Source organism: Ictidomys tridecemlineatus, chromosome 2 (assembly GCF_052094955.1).
Source record: "Ictidomys tridecemlineatus isolate mIctTri1 chromosome 2, mIctTri1.hap1, whole genome shotgun sequence".
Taxonomy (NCBI): Eukaryota; Metazoa; Chordata; class Mammalia; order Rodentia; family Sciuridae; genus Ictidomys; species Ictidomys tridecemlineatus.
The window spans coordinates 225,122,286-225,141,943 of record NC_135478.1 but is presented as its reverse complement, the minus strand read 5'-3'; the positions used below and the strand labels follow the sequence as shown (position 1 = coordinate 225,141,943).

General features: G+C 41.9%; 2 non-coding genes across 2 annotated transcripts; both read left to right on the top strand.

Annotated features, from left to right (window-relative positions):
- The first annotated feature begins 17,343 nt into the window (after positions 1 to 17,343).
- Trnac-gca (transfer RNA cysteine (anticodon GCA)) lies at positions 17,344 to 17,415 on the top strand. The gene has a single exon. It is a non-coding gene; the product is annotated as a tRNA-Cys (tRNA).
- Positions 17,416 to 18,342: 927 nt separating this feature from the next.
- Positions 18,343 to 18,414, top strand: Trnac-gca (transfer RNA cysteine (anticodon GCA)). Its single transcript has one exon. It is a non-coding gene; the product is annotated as a tRNA-Cys (tRNA).
- Positions 18,415 to 19,658: the final 1,244 nt, after the last annotated feature.

Genomic DNA, 19,658 nt, shown 5'->3' with positions numbered 1-19,658 from the left:
TCCCTACTTTTAATACTTTATTCTCTTTTGACTTTCACTCTTGCTGTTGAAAAGCCTACCATAAGTCTAATTATTCCTTTTCATGATGTGTCTGTTCTCTGTGGCTGGTCTTAAGATCCTTTTGTTTATGGTAGGTGAAGTTTCACAGCAGTATGCCTAGGTGAGAATCTTTTATTTATCTTACTTATGAAGCCTAAATCTGAGGTACTACTGTTACATTCTTAGGCACTTTTTAAGATTTATAACTCTATGTCACTTCTAAATCTCTCTTCAGCTTTGTCTACTCTGTTTATTAGTCAAATGATCAATTTTAGTAATTATATTTTTCACCTTAGATGTAATTCCACCATGCGGCCAGCGCACTGGTTTCATTAAAGAGGTTCTTGGCATAAAAGTTAGCTAGAGATTGAAATAAACACACAGACTCAGTGACCTTTTTCTATGACCAGGTCAGAGACGGCTCCCCCTCTGGCTCCCACCCAGTAGGGCAGCAAGGATTACTCAGGGCTAGCAGGAGAGAGAGAGAGAGAGCACGCCAGGGAGTGGACTTTTATTGGGGAACAAAAAATTCAGGGAAGAATTCCATCCAATGAAGGTTGAGGGGGGCAGCACTCCAAGGTCAGGGTCAGTGATTGGCCCCCGGGGTCAGTGGTCAGTCACACCCCCACACGGACAGGCTCTCGCACCAGGAGAGGGTGGGGAAAGCTCTGACACAGTTCAGCCAGGGACCCAAACCGGGAGTTGCCCAGTCACGTGTGAGAATGGCTCCCCACAATGAAGATGAATATGTTATATATATATATATTTTTTTAAAATCGCATCATGCTCTCATTTCCTTCTGTCCTCAATAACTTTAACCATTCTTACTGAAAGGAAAGAGAGGAACCTGGAGATGGGCCAGTGAGAAATGAAAGACGCAGAGCAGACAGAGATACACACAAGAGTTTATTGGTCAGAGCAGACAAATAAAGGCCATCTCTCCACAGATGGAGAGAGGTCCCAAGATGTTTGGGGGTTCAGCTTTTGTGGGGTAGGGGTTTGGCGGTGTAGCTGTGGCACTGTGGGAGAGGCTGGGGGTCTTGTGTCAGAGCTAGGTAGGTGGGAATAGCATGGGATTGGCTTAGGTCAATGGCACCAAGGGGCTTTCCAGAGTCAAGGGGTCGTGTCCTTCTGGGATTGGATGGGGAGGGAGGGAGTTCAGGTAAGAGGAAGTATAGGAAAGTGTTAAAGATGACGTTTAACACTGAAGATGGCTGCTTGAATATTAAGTCAATACCCTATATTTACTTTATAGTGTCCAATAATGTTATTCTGGGACATGATTTTATATGATGGTTTTCACTTATCCTAGACTGGCTCCTTTATATTTAATGATAGACACCCTTCTAAATCTTCAGGGGGTTGGTTCCAGCATCAGGTAGGAGAGAGGGATGGGGAAGGGACAGAAAAGGAGGAAGGGAGAAGGCCTCATCCAGGGCCTCAGTTCCACTTAATACTCCACCTGAAACTTCCTACGAGGGGAAACTGGGCCATCTTGTGGTTAAAAGGAGGAAGCAAGACAACCACTAGGGGAATTCAAGACCCGAAGGGAAAGTCCCGGATCTTGGGCCTGCAGACTGGCCCAGGGACTGACCTTAAGTAAACCTGTTGCTAGTTAACCTACCATTAGCAGTGCAGTTTGCTCCTTGTCTGTGTATTCGTGGGAGTGAGGGAGGTGGGGGATGAAACTGATGCATGTGTAGTAGAAAATAAATTATGGCAGGGTCAGCTGTCAATCAAGGTGTCCATCAACCCGGAATCCACCCAGGGGAGAAGGGGAAGAACTGGTACCCAACAAAACATGGGCTCCACTGTGTAGACATGGTCTTGAGCTATTTTCTCCTTCTGGCCCACTCCACTTTTTGGGGTGTGCTTTCAGTAAGTTTTCTGTAAATCTGTGCTATGGCTGCTTCTCCTGTGTGTCTTGCTCTATTCTTTGAGACACCAAGAACCTGGACCCCAATTGGACCCTCTACCAGCATCGCCAGGACAACCTGAAGATGCCCAAGTCCAAGGATGCTCAAGTCCCTTATTTAAATGTTATAGTATTTGCATAGAACCTAATCATAAAACCTCTTGCATACTTTAAATCATCTCTAGATTACTTATGATCTCTAATGCAATGTGACTTTTATGTGATTAGTGGTTAACAGTGTATTGTTTAGGGGTTAATGGCAAGGAAAAAGTCATGTTTACTGCAGACACAATTTAGGGAGAATATTTTCAGGTCACAGTTGGTTGAATCTGCATATATAGAACATGTGGATAAAGGGACTGGTATATTTTGAATTGTAAGCCCTTTTTACACTCAATTTGATTGTGAGAATCCTGTGTAGGGACTGAAGGCATGACCTTCAGAGTGTGTGTTTGCACTGGTATTCCAGTGTGAGGGTAGCCTGATCACTTTTTACATTATCAGGTTGGGGAGCTTCTGGACTCAGGTAGTGTTAACTCAAAACTCTAATTTGTGTGAAGGTAGATCTGTGATTATGAATTCTCAGAGGAATGCCCTTGGCCCCTAGGAAGAAAACCTCTTGTCTTCTTTTCATGGTGGATGGATTTCCCCACCCTTTTACTAACAGTTTGGCTAAGAGTCTGACTTTATGTGAGAGGAGGGAGCTCCAAGTCTAAGGCCATATCTCCTTCACTCAAATGGCTACAAAAACTCAAGCACTAGATTTTCCCACCACAATTCTAGGCATGCCCAGGATTGGCTCCAACCCACCACTCAGGGCTTTACTTCATCCCTCATCCCCAACCCCAAGATTTCCTTTCCTTTTAGAGAACTCAGCAAAGAATAGATATTTGCATATCTTACATTGCATTCTGGATGTGGGGAGACAGAAGTTTGAGACTATCTAGTCTAGTAACAAAAATCCTTTCATTTACAAATTACTTCTTTTGTTGAATTCTCCTTATCATCTCGGGATCATTTCTTGAGTGAATTGTTTTGCTCACCAAACACTATTACCCTTCAGTTCTGCTTTCCTATGTCTGACCCTGGATAGGAATCAAATATATCTTGAACGAATGAGTAATTTTATGGATTTTTGGATGGAGGGGAGCCGCTGCTCTGACATTAGGAAATACCGTGAAGACAGCAGGGTCAGAGTGTATGCCTGTACAGGGAAGATGGGCTAGGGACAGTGGTGTGCTGCAGCTGCCCGGCAGCAGAAATCACTTGTCAGCATATCTTTCCACCTTGATGTTGAGTGACCTCATATTTGGAGCTTGAAATTGATCATGGTGGGATTACTTATGATATGAAATTTAAAAAACACTACAAATCACATACCCCCGGAGAGTCCGGTGTTAACTGTCTACCACCATACTGTTACCGCTGTTGCTTCCCCAATGTTGAAGAATAACACCAAAGAAGCACTCAGAGGCAAGGTCAGAGTAGAAATTAGAAGTTTATTAAAGGACAGCAGAAAAGACTTCTCCAGGAGGAAGAAGGGGACCCAAGAGGTGGAATCCGTGGAAGTGCGGTTGTCTCCCCTTTTTATAGTTTTGGTGATGGAATGTAGGTGGGAAGGCCTGAGGGGTGGGACACAGGTGGACCAAACAAGTAATCTGGGCAGGAAGGACTTCATTATCACTTTTTTGGAATGGGCTATCTCCAAACCTGTTGGGGGCTGTTTCCTGGGTTCTATTAACATTTCTTTGGGGTGGACTTTGGCCTAGGGCCTTTCTGGGACTTCATTAACATTCCATGAGTTGTCCTGCTTCCTGGAATCATTATCAGCATGGCCTCCATTTTAGATTTCACTGATATTAGACCCTATTTACCTAACTACACTGACTACCTAATTTTAAATCTGGCTTCAATACTACTATTTTAGGGTCATGAAAACAAATACAAAAGGTAAAACTAAACCAACTATGAAAACAAAACCTTTGGTAAGTGAAATAGAAAATCAGAATTGAAAGAACTTGTTGTTTGAAGGTTTTAATTACCCCTAACTTTACCCTGGATTTGGGGAGGTTCAGTATCTTGAAATTAGGATTAGAGCAGGGAGCTGATCTTCAACACCAGCTCTAGTGAGCAAAAACTGGAACAGCAGGGACAGCTGGATCTGAACCAGGGATCTCTTAATATGTAGCCAAATGCTCTACTCTGAGCCATGCCCCCTGAGGTTTATATGGGCCTTCACCTGTGAAGCTGTGCCCAAACATTCCTATAAAATGTTGCCACGGATGTTCATGCAGGCTGGGCCTCCTGGAAGCTGCCAAGCCTGCCTCTCAACAGCCGCGCCTCTCCCTATTGTAAGACATGGAAAATGACAAACCCCAAAATAGCGTGGCCTGGGAAGAGTCAGTGAGGAAGAACCTAGTGACAGGACAATCCCTGGGAAGGAAGCAAACATCATCCATGACAAGACCATGGCTGGGAAGAAGATATCCATCCAGCCCATCATGGCAGTCCTGGGAGGAAGCCAAAGCATTGATCCTTCCCCAAATAAATCCTTTCCCGGTGACAGTACAATGGGAGCCCAAGGGTGCTGAGAGCCATTGCTAAGTAGGAATGATGCATGGCAATTTCTTTGTCAGCCTACTCCATGTTGCTTAGAGGAAGGATTCTTCATTGTGGAAATGGGCTTGCCTTTGGACCCAGGTCATTTGCAGTGACATTGCATGTATGCTTGAGTAAGGTGACCTTGCTCAAGGACCAGGACGGATTGGGTTTAGGGCGGATCAGGTTTTAGGGAGTATCCTGCTCCTTGAGTTTAGGGCGGTTCCAGGTTTAAGGTGTACCCTGCTGGGAATAGGGCGTATCCTGCTGCCTCAGGCATGCCCTCTCCTTGAGTTCCGTTGAGTTCTCACGGGATTCAGAGAGTACTTGGGATTCAGAACGTGGATTTCCCCAGAACATGTGTAGAGTGCCGGTGACAGTTCGAGAATAAAGAGTTGCTGTTTGAATCTGCAAGGTGTGAGTGGCTCGTGATTTTGTGCCCAGCCAGACTGCAGCATTTGGTGGTCCGTATGCGGAACGACTAAAACTTGGAGGTAAGTGAAATTACTTGCCCCTGAAGGAGAACGAAAGAATGGGTGACCATTTCAAAAAACGATGTGTTCTTGTTTTGATTTATTTTGTTTTTATTTCAAGTTGCCTGTTCCTAGAACTTTCTCAGGCAAACTGGGGAAAATAGTTGGCTCAAAGTTTGAAGTTGTTCACCCCCGAGGAAGAGAAATTGTTAGAGGAAGGAGGTACCCCAGTAAGACCAAGAACAGCTAGGACATATGTTGATACTATACAAAAATGTAGCCCATGGCTTTTTAAAGTGGAGTTGTTGAATATATCACAATGGGACCATCATGGTATCCTGTAGAAGGATTTTTCTTCAACAAGAAAGAGATGGCTAGTTCTGTTTACTATACTTGTCTAAGATCTTGGTTTTTACAGACATCTGATTAATTTACAAAGCTAAAGTGTTAAAATATCAACCACTAAATATAAAATCAAGTACTCTTTACTTATTAAGTTCCATAGGTAATATATTTAAACATTATGTGTGTTTTCATAAATTGGTAAATGGAAAAAAGGTTTAATATTGCTTTAGTCTGTGTCTTTGCTAAAACAAGGTTGCTAAGAGTTAAGATTCTATCATGTGTAATTTATATACATAGAGTATAAGAAGTTTCAGTTGGGTTTCAATTATAGTATTATAGTACCATAAAAAACATGAAATTATTTCATCTTATTAAAGTGGAGTAATTTGTGTAAATCAGAAATTTTATAAGTTGTTTCAGAATGTGAATTTATAAAAAGGGTTAACAGCTAGAAAAGAGATATTAAAAGATTGAAGATGTGAAAATATATTTTAATATGGAAGGTTAAAAGAAAAAGAAATGTTTCTAGATGAGATAATCTCTGTGTGGTAAAGTAAAAAGTTGTAAAATGCCATTTAAAAAGATTTTGAGGAAACTAGACTTACTTTAAAAGCTTGAGAAAGGAAGAAAGAAGAAAAAGGTATTTGTACATGGCAGATTGAGACAAAGCTTCTTAATGGAGTAAAAAAAAAAAAAAGGCCTTTAGTTGAAGGGCAGCCATGTAAACTAACATTAAGCGATTTAAACAGAATCTAAGCCTCATTTAAAAGAGTGAAGCTGTAGGTGGTGAAAAAGTACATTTAAAAGTACAGTAAAGATGATAATTAGAAGGCTTTAAAAGGTTAAATTGAAGGTGGTTGAGATACCTTCATGGCAGAAAAAAAGAAAAAAGAGATATAAAAAGATTCAAGATGTGGAAATATATTTTAATATGGAAGGTTATAAGAAAAAGAAATGTTTTTAGATGAGATAATCTTTGTGTGATAAAGTAAAAAGTTGTAAAATGTCTAAGTAAGTTGCAAAAGGCATTAAAAGGTTAAATTGAAGGTGGTTAATATGCCTTCATGACGGAGGAAAGATTGCATCATTCAAAGCCTAGTTAATCTTAAAATCATTATTTAAAAAAAAAACCCATGAAAATGGGAAGATAATAGGATAAAAGATATTTAGATAAAGAAGATTAAAAATTTGAAGTGAAAAACTTTAAAGACAGAAGTATAGAAATTTAAAAAGAAAAAAGATAAAGAAGATGTAAAAAGATAGAAAAGATGTAGGAAGATAGAGAAGATGTAGGAAGACAATTTTAAACGCACAAAATAGGAAACAAAAGAAAACTAGGAGGAAAAAAAGCAACTAAGGGTAAATGTATAAACCTTAGGGAAAAAAAACTAGAAGATAAAAATAAGATATAAAGTGGTTGAAAATGTCAAGTAAAGGTATTTCAGATAGAAAATGCAAAAGGCTAAGACAACTATTAGATACAGACATTCAAGATAGAAAAAGGTAGAAGAGAGAAGTTTAAAGTCAAATATTGGATAAAATAGAAGAACAAGGAAATTATTAGTATTTTGTTTTTCAAAAAGCCCATCAACTTTAATTTCTGGTGGTGCAGAAATAAGAAGTCTCAGATGAGGGCGTTAAAATTTATAGACAAGAGCCAATTTAGAAAACATTAACTAGAAGGAAATTGGTTTAAAACCACATCAAAAAATTAAAAGGACTAAAGTAATTCTAAAAACTAAGGCAAAATGCTTTTGGAAGACTTAAATTTAAAAGGAACTTTAAGGGGTATATATCCCCCAAAGATAAACTTAAAATAACCCTTTTTACTCTAAACTTTTTAAATTTGGATTCATCAGGGCTTAGTGCTGCGGAAAGACATATGTATCCAAAAAATGTACATATGCCTAAGGTACTTTGGAAAGATATTCTAACAGGACAATGGAAAGGTTCTGACCCAGTTGATAAACCCAACCTGATCTTTTATTAAATTGGGAGCCATCTTGCCACAAAGCCATGAAAAGCTAATTTTGGCTTTACTATAAATTACTGCAAATTCTGAACCTGTTTGGAATGCCTGCCCGTGCCTTGAACTCACCCATGCCTGGCTCTCTGACCAGATAGCAGCCCTCTCTGAAACTTTAGTGACACCTCATAAATATTGGCCTTCCCTGGCCAGACAACGACCCTCTCTGAGGCTCTAATGGTCCTCATAAATTCTGATGTTGGGGCCAGCAAAAAATGTAAACTACTATTAGTGTGATGCTTGTCAGAGTTCTGTTATCTGTAACCCCCCCTTTGTGTAACTTTCTGGGCTATAAAGCTGGGCTGTAGGAAAGGTGGGGCTGCTGTCTTGTTCCCATGGTTTTGGGAGGAAAAGGCAGTCCGGCCGGTTGAAATAATAAGCTTGCTTTAATTTGATTTTAATTGGAGTCAGCGGTCTTTTCTTGCGTCCTGGTCTAACACCAGTGATTGTCTGGAGTCGGGGTTCTGTTTGTGTTTTTCCACAGGGAGAACAGCAGCCGATTTGGATTCCAGAGAGATTAACTAAAGCAATTTCTACAGACCAAAAAGAAGATGATTTGACTCAAATCCATAACAGCTGATATCCAGAGTTCCAGCTTGGCTATTCTTACATCTGCGACAGTGATTAACCAGGGTGCTTTTTTCAATATCTATTTTATTATTGCATTTTCCCACATCATAAAGTTCTATTTTATTTTTTGAGCTCATACAAACCTAGGTTAATGTTTTTCTGATCAGTTTTATTTTTGACTATGTAGTTTTTAAACATTGCAATGGAGATTTCACCTAGGTAAAGCTACAAGGCCTTTACTATTGTCTTATGTGTTGTACATTTGTGTGCACTCTTGTGTTTGTGTTGTATGTCTGTGTGTGCGTATGTCCATATATCATATATGAGGAGCACTCATGAAAAAATGGATCCGAATTATTTTTTTTATTCATGTGATTTAAATGGTTTAATTTAAATTAGGTAAACAGCTGTTAATGATTGTTTTCAAAGGTGGTTAACAGATCTGTTTGTTTACTTTCACCTTTCTTTTTCATTATATTTAATAATTCTGTTCAGGATAATGTCTCTTTAGCATCATTGCCAGAATTCCTATCTCCATCCCAGTGCCGGTGAAGACTAAGATAAAACCAAACTACAGCTTCTATGAAAGCTATCACAGTAAACTGTATAAACTGATGCATCAATGAATATAACTCAACAAGTAATGCTCAATCAAGGACTCGATTTACTTTGGGAGGAAATGGACATATTGATAGACTCCTCCGCTTTGAACTGCTTGCAGAACTTGCCTGGACTATGTATCACTTGTATGCATTGTGAACTATCGTTTGGTGCAGCGAATTGTGGTAGTGCTGGCATATCTTTGCACAAGGGAAAGAGATAAGCATGAATGCTGAACCCAGACCCTCCATTCTTCTCCAAGTAAAAACAAATTTCAAATTCTTATAAACCTGTTTCCTGAGTGCCCAAACTGACATGCTCTGTCAATAATTAAGTCACCTTTCAGTGTAGCATATATAAGCCAGACTCCCCCTTGGTCAGTGGCTCATTTTCCTTCAGGAAATTGGGTCCACCAGAGGCATGACTCCACTGCAGAATAAAGGCTCTGCTGATCTTTGAAGCTGGCACCCGGCTTGGTCATTTTGATGACGCTTATAGCAGCTCCTTGGCCTTTCTGGAACAGGACTGATGCTATCACTTATAGCTAGAGGGCCTTCAGAGCCCCTAGTGTATGCCCTTAGCGGTGTGCATCTGACAACAGAGATTCAAGATCAATGTTCTTCTCGAGCACCTGGCTCCCTACTGACAGATGCAGGAGCTGAGTCCACTCCTGACTCTGGGTTTAGGACCCTGTTACTAAAACTACTCTCTTATCTTCCTCTTGTCCCTATCTTCTGTAGGTTCAAAGGATTCATACCTGGAGCCATAGATTGATACACTCCCAAGGCCGTGGGGGCACTAGAATTTGGACTTGGAAGAGTAGGTATGTCCCACAGAGCTCAAGTACTCAGGAAAAGCTGATGGGGCCTCAGGAATTGGAACTGGTACAGGCTTCCACCCCTGGAGGTAGTCTTCAGATTTCATGTCCTTGGGAATCATCTTGGGAGCTTGATTAGCAGGCAGCCGCCCCCTGGGTTAGAAGCCATCTTGCAATCCATAGACCTCCTTGGAGAAAGCCAGCCACAGACCCAGATCTGCTGCCTTTGCAGGAAGTACTGGGTACTGCATCAAGTGGCCGGTAAGGATTTGGAACTTCAGCCCTTGTGAGCCAGAGCTCCTGTTAAGGTCCAGGTTTTAAACCAAGGACACGGTCAATTTCCTCAAAACTGCTCTGGACCAGTGGTTCCTCGTTTTAGGAAGCATCAGGGTACCAGAAGCTGAGGCTCAGAGAGTGCTGGTGGGAGAGGGCAGCATTCCAGAGGGAAGAGCCAGAAGGAACTAGGAAGGTGTGGACCACCATCTGCAGGAGACTGAGGAGATACAGAGCTGAGGGCGGGCGGGGCTTACTCTCAGGTGTCTGGCTTGGGGATCTGGAGAGTTGACAGGGCCAGTCACCTAAACAGAGGAGGGGAGGGGGACAAGGAAGGAGCAGATGGTGTGACTTCTCAGGGTGTCTGTGCCACAGGCCCAGAGGCAGAGAAACTTGGCTCATGGGGCAATGGTGAGAGGGAGGGCTTGTGTTAGAAAGAAAGACAAAGAGAATCACAAAAATCTAAGCCCTAGCAGAAGGCAGAGTGGGGCACAGTCCTCAGAGGCCTTGCTGGAAGAACAGTAGTTGGGACTCACTTGCAGCTTGGTCTCCTTGATCTTCCTGTTGTGCGGGAGAAGAGAGGGTGAGGCAGCCTCTCTGTGGTAGCCCTATCAGCTAAGATCCCCGTAACTGATTCACGTGTGGAGAGTCAGGCTTATCATCCCTCTGCTATGAGGGTGCACACGGAGGGAACCCCAGGGGCTTCAGCAGACAAAGGAACAGAAAGGACGGTTGACAGACTCCAAGCAAAGCAAGCTGTGGTGAAGTCCAGGTGCGGGTGGCACTGTGGGCCAGATTCTGTTTCCCTGGTCACTACAGACTTAAAATCCCTATGGAAAGCTGTGTCCAGAAACCCCTCATCTGAACTTTTGCAAGTCATTGGAAATTGAGGCTCTAACTCTGCTCCAACATGACTTGGATTTTCCAAGCAGGAGGATGAATGCTTCTCTCCCCTGGAGCCTCTGGAGGGAGCATGGACCTGTTCACACCCTGATTATGACCCCGTGGAACTGATTTTGGATTTCAGGCTTTCAGACCAATAAGAGGATAAATCTGAGTTGTTTTAAGCTATTTGAAGAAAAAAGTGGAATGTTTCATTCTTTTTTTTTTAATTTTTAAAATTTGTTTTAATTAGTTATACACGACAGTAGAATGCACTTTGATACATCATATATTCTTACTGATAAAATTTTAAGAGATTTTGATAGCTGTGATTTTAGAGGACAAAGTTTCTCTGAAAATAAAATAGTAGTTTCTCAAAGAAGGGACGTGTTATGACATTTTGGAGCTTCAGTGGGTCTCCAAAAGAAATAGTTTTCACTAATAACTTTATAGTTTTAACTTTCTTCCTGCCTGATGATCTCTGAGCAGATTTTTATCCTTCTGAGTTGAATTTACTTTCTTAGCCATCCTTTTGTAAAGAAAATTAGAAAGTAATCAAAGTGGATGTGACTTTGAACCAGGAATTCTTGATCAGCAGCCAAAAGCTACCATGAGCTACAACCCCTTGCTTATTAACATCCCCTAATTGGCACCTTTTAACTTTTGGCAGCACATTCAAGATTCTAGTAACTCACTGCTGCTTCTGCAAGTCTTTCAGGTGGGTGGAATGGTGTCCACACAGAAGGTATGCCAAAGTCCTGTTCCAGGACCTTCCAGTCGGTGAACATGACCGACTTAGAATATAGGTTTTTGCAGATGTAATCAAGTTAAGGTGAGTCATACTGGATTAGGGTGGGCCCTGATCCAATACAAAGAGTGTCCTTATAGGAAGAGGAGTGACACAGAGACACACCCACAGGGAAGAAGGCCATGTGCATGTGAGAATAGAGGTAGAAACTGGAGGACACATCTACAGCATGAGATGTTTAATATGTTTGTGGCCTTTAATAACATAATACAATTATTCATAGTTTAACCTTTACTTTTCTCTGTGATTATTTTTTCAACCAATGCTAGACTGTCCATAATTTTAGACTTATAAGACAATACTTTTCACTTTCTCTTTTTGATTCTGCAGGATCCCCCCAAATGTCCTCAATTCCAGGTTTTGATGAGCTCCTAAGCACAGAAAGCCACTTTCAGTATCAGCACTGTATTTTAAAGCAAGAAGAAATTTGCCAAAATAGTGCTTCAAAAAGTAGCTGAAATATTGCAGATTCAGGCCATTCATTACTTTAATGGGAAAAACATGAAGATTCATGACATTAAGCATGAAGAGGGACAAGAACTGCTGGCAGCCACTAGGAGCTGGATGTGGCAAGGAAAGATTTTGCCTTAGACCATTCTGGGGAGTGCGGCCCTTTTAATGCTCTGATTTCAAACTTCTAGCTTGCAGATCCATGAAAGAAAAAATTCCCATGTGTTTAGTCACCCAATTGGCGGTGGTTTGTGACCACAGTCCTATACAACAGATTCACCTTTCAATTAGATGGCTGGTCTCTTTCCCTACCAGAACTCCCTTCCTTTTGCATCTAAACCCAACCTCCCCAGGCTTGGTGAGGTGTCACAAGCCAACCATGGGTTGCATATGGGTCATCATAAACGGAAGCCCAGTGGATAGAAACATCTGATGTCTGGGAATGACCAGTGGATATTTTCTCTGGTCGGTTGCCCAGGGACATTGTGAATCTCTATCCTGCAATGCCGTGGCCCGCACAGCACCTGAGATGGGTGTGACCTGCCAAGATGTCAATCAATTTGCTGACTGTAAGACATCACAAAGCAAGACTCCACCCTTGAACCCTTATCCCTGCCTTTGATGGATCCCCTGAAATAAACCCCTGGAGCCATCTTTTCTCTGTCTAGTTCTGGGGCCCATGTGGATAGATCTATCAGGGGCTTCACTTTTGTAAATATATTTCTGAATATTTGTGTTTTGTTATTCACTAATTATTTGAGACTTAATGAAAGAATTATATAACTTAAAACAGTGAGAAATATACATTAAACTTTAAAAAATTTATTCTAATTTGTTATATATGACATATAACATGTAATGTTATATATGCATTACAATTCATATTACATATATAAAGCACAATTTTTCATATCTCTGGTTGTAGACAAGTAGAGTCACACCATTTCTGTCTTTATACATGTATTTAGGGTAATTATGTCCATCTCATTCCACCATCTTTCCTACCCCATGCCCCCTTCCTTTCCCTTCCACCCCATTGCCCTGTCTAGAGTTCATATAATCCCCCTCACACACTCTGTCCTAACCCCATTATGAATCAGCCTCCTTATATCAGAGAAAACATTTGATATTTTTTATTTGGGATTGGCTAACTTCACTTAGCATTATATTCTCCAATTCCATTCATTTACCTGCAAATGCCATGATTTTATTCTCTTTTATTACTGAATAATATTCCATTGTGTATATATACCACATTTGCTTTATCCATCCATCTACTGAAGGGTATCAAGGTTGGTTCCACAGTTTAGCTATTGTGAATTGTGCTGCAATAAACATTGATGTGGCTGTGTTCCTGTAGTATGCTGTTTTTAAGTCCTTTGGCTATAGACCAAACAGTGGGATAGCTGGGTCAAATGGTGGCTCCATTCCCAGTTTTCCAAGGAATCTCCATACTGCTTTCCATATTGGCTGCACCAATTTGCAGACCCACCAGCAATGTATGAATGTGCCTTTCTCCCCACATCCTCATCAACACTTATTGTTGTTTGAATTCTTAATAGCTGCCATTCTGACAGGAGTGAGATGAAATCTTAGAGTATTTCTGATTTGCATTTCTCTAATTGCTAGAGATGTTGAACATTTTTTTCACATATCTGTGGATTGATTGTATATTATTTTCTGAGAAGTGTCTGTTCAGTTCCTTGGTCCATTTATTGATTGGGTTATTTATTTATTTATTTATTTATTAATTTATTGGTGTTGAGATTTTTGAGTTCTTTATATATCCTAGAGATTAGTGCTTCCTCTGATGTGTGTGTGGTAAAAATTTGCTCCTCACATGTAGGCTTTTTTATTCACCTCACTGATTGTTTCTTTTGCTGAGGAGAACCTTTTTAGTTTGAATCCATCCCATCTTGATTTTAATTCTTGCACTATTGGAGCCTTATTAAGGAAGTCAGGGCCTAATCTGACATGATGAAGATTTGGGCCTATGGGCCTACTTTTTCTTCTATTAGGTGCAGTGTCTCTGGCTTAATTTTTAGGTCCTCGATCCACTTTGAGTTGAATTTTGTGCATGGTGAGAGACAGGGGCTTAATTTCATTTTGTTGCATATGGATCTCAACATTGTAAAAACTATCTATGCTAAGCCCCAGACCAACATCTGTCTAAATGGAGAAAAAGTGAAAGCATTTCCTCTAAAAACTGGAACAAGACAGTGATGCCCTTTTTCACCACTTCTATTTAACATAGTTCTTGAAACACTGGCCAGAGCAATTAGTTAGATAAAAGAAATTAAAAGAATATGGATAGGAAAAGAAGAACTCAAATTAACACTATTTGCCAATGATATGATTCTATACCTAGAAAACCCAAAAAATTCCACCAGAAAACTAGAACTAGTAAATGAATTCAGCAAAATAGCAGGGTATAAAATCAACAGCCACGAATCAAAGACATTTCTGAATATCAGTGACAAGTCCTCTGAAAGGGTAAAGAGGAAAACTACCCCACTTACAATAGCCTCAAAAAAAAAAAAAAAGAAAACTTGGGAATCAGCTTAACAAAAGAGTGAAAGGTGTCTACAACGAAAACTACAGAACGCTAAAGAAATAAACTGAAGATAGAAAGATCTCTCTTGTTCTTGGATAGGCAGAATTAATTATCAAAATCACTCTACTACCAAGAGCACTATACAGATTTACTGCAATTCCAATAAAAATCTCAATGACATTCCTAATGGAAATAGAAAAAAACAGTCATGAAGTTCATCTGGAAAAAGAAGAGACCCAGAATAGCTAAATCAAGAAGAGTGAATTAGGAGGCGTCACTAACCAGATCTTAAACTATACTACATAACAATAGTAACAAAAACATCATGGGATTGGCACCAAAATAGACTGGTAGACCAATGGTACAGAATAGAGGACACAGAGACAAATCCACATAATTACAGTTATCTTGTATTAGACAAAGCACCAAAAACATACGTTGGAGAAGAGATAGCCTGTTCAGAAAATGGTGCTGGGAGAAATATACATTTTAAACAATCCTTAGTAATTATGACCATCTTGGATTTCATCTGAGAATATGTGTGTGTGTTTTAAGCCTGTATATGTAACTATGCATACACTGTAGTAAATTTGAGGCTGTAGAAATTTGGGATAAGGTTAGAGTTTTTACTTCTGAGGAAAAAATATTACTCCTTACTAAAAATCAGTTCTGTTAGATCTATTTTATTTATTTTTTCATTCATGTGTGTCATTTCACTTAAATGTACAACTCGTAAGAATGTTTTCCTAATTAATATTAAGCAGTTCTAAGATTTGTTAGATCTTAAATGAGTGTGCCTTTCTCGCCACATTCAGTTTAATTAAGATCTAACAAATTAGATCTTAATTAAAATTAAGCAGTTTCACACAACAAAAACCAGGTGGGTAGGTGAACAATAACTGATTCCCACAAAAGAAGGGGAAAAACAACAACAAAACAGCTGAAGGATGGTCTGTGGAGGAATCAGCCAATAGGAAGGGAGGTGGCAGCACGAGGGACTCAGTCCTGCTGTCTCGTGGGTGCACTGAATTGGGATGGCAGTGCTCTCTAGAGTAACCGGGCATTGCAACAGTGTGAAATGTTGCTAGCTGAGACCTCATGTTGGTTATGGGGGTCTAGCTCAGGGGTAGAGCATTCACCTGCAGATCAAGGGGTTCAAATCCAGGTTCCCCTGAGATGGTTTCTTTTCTCCATTTAACTTGGCATATGAACTTCAACCAAAGGCCCCTGGAGGAGGTGGGTTTCAGTATGGCCACTCTCTCTTAGAGAAGTTCCCTGGAAGAAGGAGAGAAAGGAGAGTTGAAGGTCATCTTCTAACCCCAAGGGAAATGTTTCATCATGATCTGTGATGAGTGTTTACACTTGGATAACTCTGGTGGACTTCCGTGTTTACTGTTTCCTTGTTCAAGGGAGTAACGTGGACAGGGAGCAGCCTGCAGGAAGCATTTCTGGGCGCTTGAACCACCTGGTGTTGTGCATATAGAGAGTTGCAGGACAGCTTGGGACTCAGGTGTGTCATTGGAGGAGGGCACCAGTTACTTGTATTTTTAAACTAACACACCCTTCTGCTCTTCCCCTTGCTTCTGCCCATACCAACACCAACAGCATACTTCAGACATATGCCCCTGGGGGAAGACTATACTTGATCATTCAAAGGGCTTGTCACCTAAACCAGAGTGATTAGCACAGTTGGGGTCTCTGCAGAGGACTGAGGGCCACAGGCAGAGAAGACTGCCATGTGGGCACAGGAGGGAGGGGGAAGAAGACTGACAGGTGTCCCCCAGGAGCAGACCTCCCAAGTTTCAGGAAGACCATGAAAACCTTGGGCACTTATGTGTTGGAGTGCTGGGTGTGCTCCTGGGGGGCCTGCTTTTTAGATAGCAATGGCCCATAAGAAGACCATATGAACACAGATCCTATGGTTTCTGTTTCATAATCAGATAGCTCCTACCTGATATTATTTAAAAAAAATTAATGGACTTTATATTCTAGAGCCATTTAGGCTTATAGAAAATATGGAGCAAAATGTATAGAATTATCTTCTACCCCTACACACCTGATTCACCTATTAACATTTTGCATTTGTGTGATACATTTGTTTAAATTGATGAGAAAATATTGATACATCATTATTAACTGAAGTGTACTGGTATATTAGGTTTTGCTCTTTGTGTTTGTTTCGGTCTTATGGATCTTAACAAATGCATAATGGCCCACATCCATCATTACAATACCAGGCAGACTGTTTCCTAGCTCTGAAACCTCCCAGGGTGACACCTACTTATCCCTCCCATCTCCCCAACCCCTGCAGAGAACAGATCCCAACCAGCAAGCCTGCCTTGCATCTGGTGGGTCAACTTATATAAACAATGTCAGTGATTGATGGTACTGTTTTATTGGACCAGAGGATAAAGTGGAGGGGTAGAGCACTTGACCCAGATCAACAGGTCCCTGGTTCAAATCCAGGTGCCCCTGCTGGTACTTTCTTTTATTGGCGAAGCTACACTGGTCTTTGGTCAGCATTCTACATATTACTTACTCTCAGCACAACCCTTCTTAAGTCTGGTGTCAGTTTTCTCTGGTGATATCAGTTATCTGTGGGAAGGTGTGGCAGGTTAGATGAAGCAGTGGATGAGAAGGTGACCCACCACTGAGACAGAACAGAACGCTGCATTTGCTCTTGCCCATCCCAACCGCCATCCTCACCTCCAAAGGATCTGTTGAGTAGCCAGTTTTTGTACTCTGGCTTCTCCAGTTCAGTGTGAAGGAGGTTCCTGCTGCAGACAATAATCATTTTTATGCTCTACTTCCATCTAGATTCTAGGGAGGAGGAAGGGTGTTGGTTATACCTACAGTTGTGTAGGCAGGAAGGGGCATGGCCTAGCAGGAAGGAAGCTTATGACAGCAAGCACTAGCAAGCACACCTCTCCAGGTGGAGAATCCTGGGAGTGGCCATCCAGGTTTAAGGTGCTTATTACACAAACATAGCAGCAGGGGGTATAGCTCAGGGGTAGAGCATTTGACTGCAGATCAAGAGGTCCCTGGTTCAAATCCAGGTGCCCCCTTACTAGAGTCTCTTTTACATGCCAGAGAGAAAATAACAAGGAGTCACATAATGGCCATGGCATCCATATTGGCCCTTGACCCCTAGTGCAGTCTCAGGCATGAAGCTCAGTGTGTTCCTCTTGTGCTCTGGGTTCTGCTCAGGCCACATCTATGTATGTCCTCCTCTCTAGAAGGACACAGCAGAGGGCTGGTTGTAAGGTTCCCAGGCCATGGCTGGTCATGCTGTGGCACAGGCTGTCCTCCAAAGCAAGGACCATCAGGCCCTCTCATTGGCTAAATATCAGCTTTCAGAGGTCTGTGAGGTTGAAGAGCCCAACTTCTTCCTCTGGCAAATCTTCTTTGTCACCTCTAGGAACCCCCTGCTGACCCCCTGATGGGGGGGTTCACTGCTCTCTCAGGTCTCTGCTTAGGCTCCTGCCCCTTCTGTGGAAATCTTATGGAAATATTTGGGCTAAGACTCTGAATATCAAGGACCGTATCTCCTCTATCTCTGTACCCTCAACATGAATGACAGGTTTAGCACCTTCCAAATTCCATGATCATTTGTTGATTGAATGAGTGATGGAGTGACATAATGAACTCCCTCCTTGAGGCCTTGGGGAATGGAGGAGGCTCTTCCTGAACTGTGTGTGAAGTTCATTAAAGACCCAGGACCAGCAGCTCTTGTCTGGTCACTGTGTGTGGATTTAGGGAAACGTTGGAGTCAGCTGTCCTGTCCATATGCAAAAGCTGGTGCCCCAGAACACGCTGAGGTGATGGGCACTGTGGGGACTAGTTAAGTAGGAGATGAAAGAAAGGAGGGCAGACTACATGGAAAAAGATGGCCTATTACTAGAACATGCAGAGAAACAGTGGATCATAAATCACAGATTGCCTGGGTGTGGTGCCGTAGATGAAAAGGTGCTTATGAGAGGCTAGACACAAGTGGGGGTATAGCTCAGGGGTAGAGCATTTGACTGCAGATCAAGAGGTCCCTGGTTCAAATCCAGGTGCCCCCTCCTTTTGCATTCAATGAACACAAATTTCTACTTCCATCTTCTTTTCCTACCACCTTGATTCAGCCATCAGGGTAGAGAGAGGTGAGGTAGGTCAGTTCAGTAGAAAGCACCCCGACACCTGTCAATCTAAATAAATCCTGTGTTTTCAAGACCTACTAAGTGCTCATGGATTCCAGGGTGTAAGACAGAGTTGAGTCTCTGGTTGAGGATGACAAAGTGTCAGATGTGTCCTCCCCTGCACATGGGTGTGTGTTAGTTACAGCTCTCCAGAGAAAACAGAACGTGTGTGTTCACTTGCAGAGACAGACTTGAAGGAATTCGCCACACAGGTGTGGGGGAGACAAGTCTGATTTCTGCATGGAGATCCCACAATCTGGGCACCCAGGAAGAACTCACATGGCAGCTTGAATCTGAAGACAGTCTGAGAGCTCAGAGCACAATTTCCTCTTCCTTGGGAACCTCAGGTTTTTAATTAGGATTTTATATTCATGTGTAGTAGTTCAGTTCGTCCTGACGGATTTACGTGCATGGAAGTCGGTTTCAGTTCATGAGCCCCCTTTTCCTCCTGTCCTCCCTCTGGCTCCCATTCTCCTTCCTCTACTTCACTTCCTTTCACTCCTCTATTAATTCCTATTTCATTTAGTATTTTTCTCTTAAGGCTCAGCCGATTTCAGGAGCCTGTCTACTTTACAGTGTTAATGAGCTTTACCCAAATTCTACCAATTTAAGCATTAACCACATGCACATGTTAATTAGAAATGCCTTCACAGCAACATCCCATGGGGGTTTAGTTGAACTTCTGCCCACCAGAGCCCACCCAGGGAGACATATGAAATCACCCAGCACAACTGCTAACGACTTAAGTTTTGCCAACTGTGTACCCAGGTAAGACCGTGATTGCTGAGTAATTATACAGAGAGGGAGGCTAGATGTAGGGCTCATCTGGAGGTGACAGAGCTCTGCACTGGCACTGGGGCCAGGGACTCTGGCCAGTGTTCACAGTGGAGGTGCGGATAGCTCCCTGACCGGCTGGCTGAGGTCCTGGCCCTTGGCTTCTCTCACCCAGCACACTTGAGCCAGGATCTGTAGAGTTCCCTGGGGCTTCGAGCTCCTTCCCATCCTGCCCACCATTGTCCTCGGTGTTTCTGATGTGGGAGTTCCTGAGGTGGGCTCCTCTCTAATGAAGTGCCCTGGCTGGACCAGGAGTAGGGTAACAAGCAAGAGATCCTCAAGCCAATGAGAGG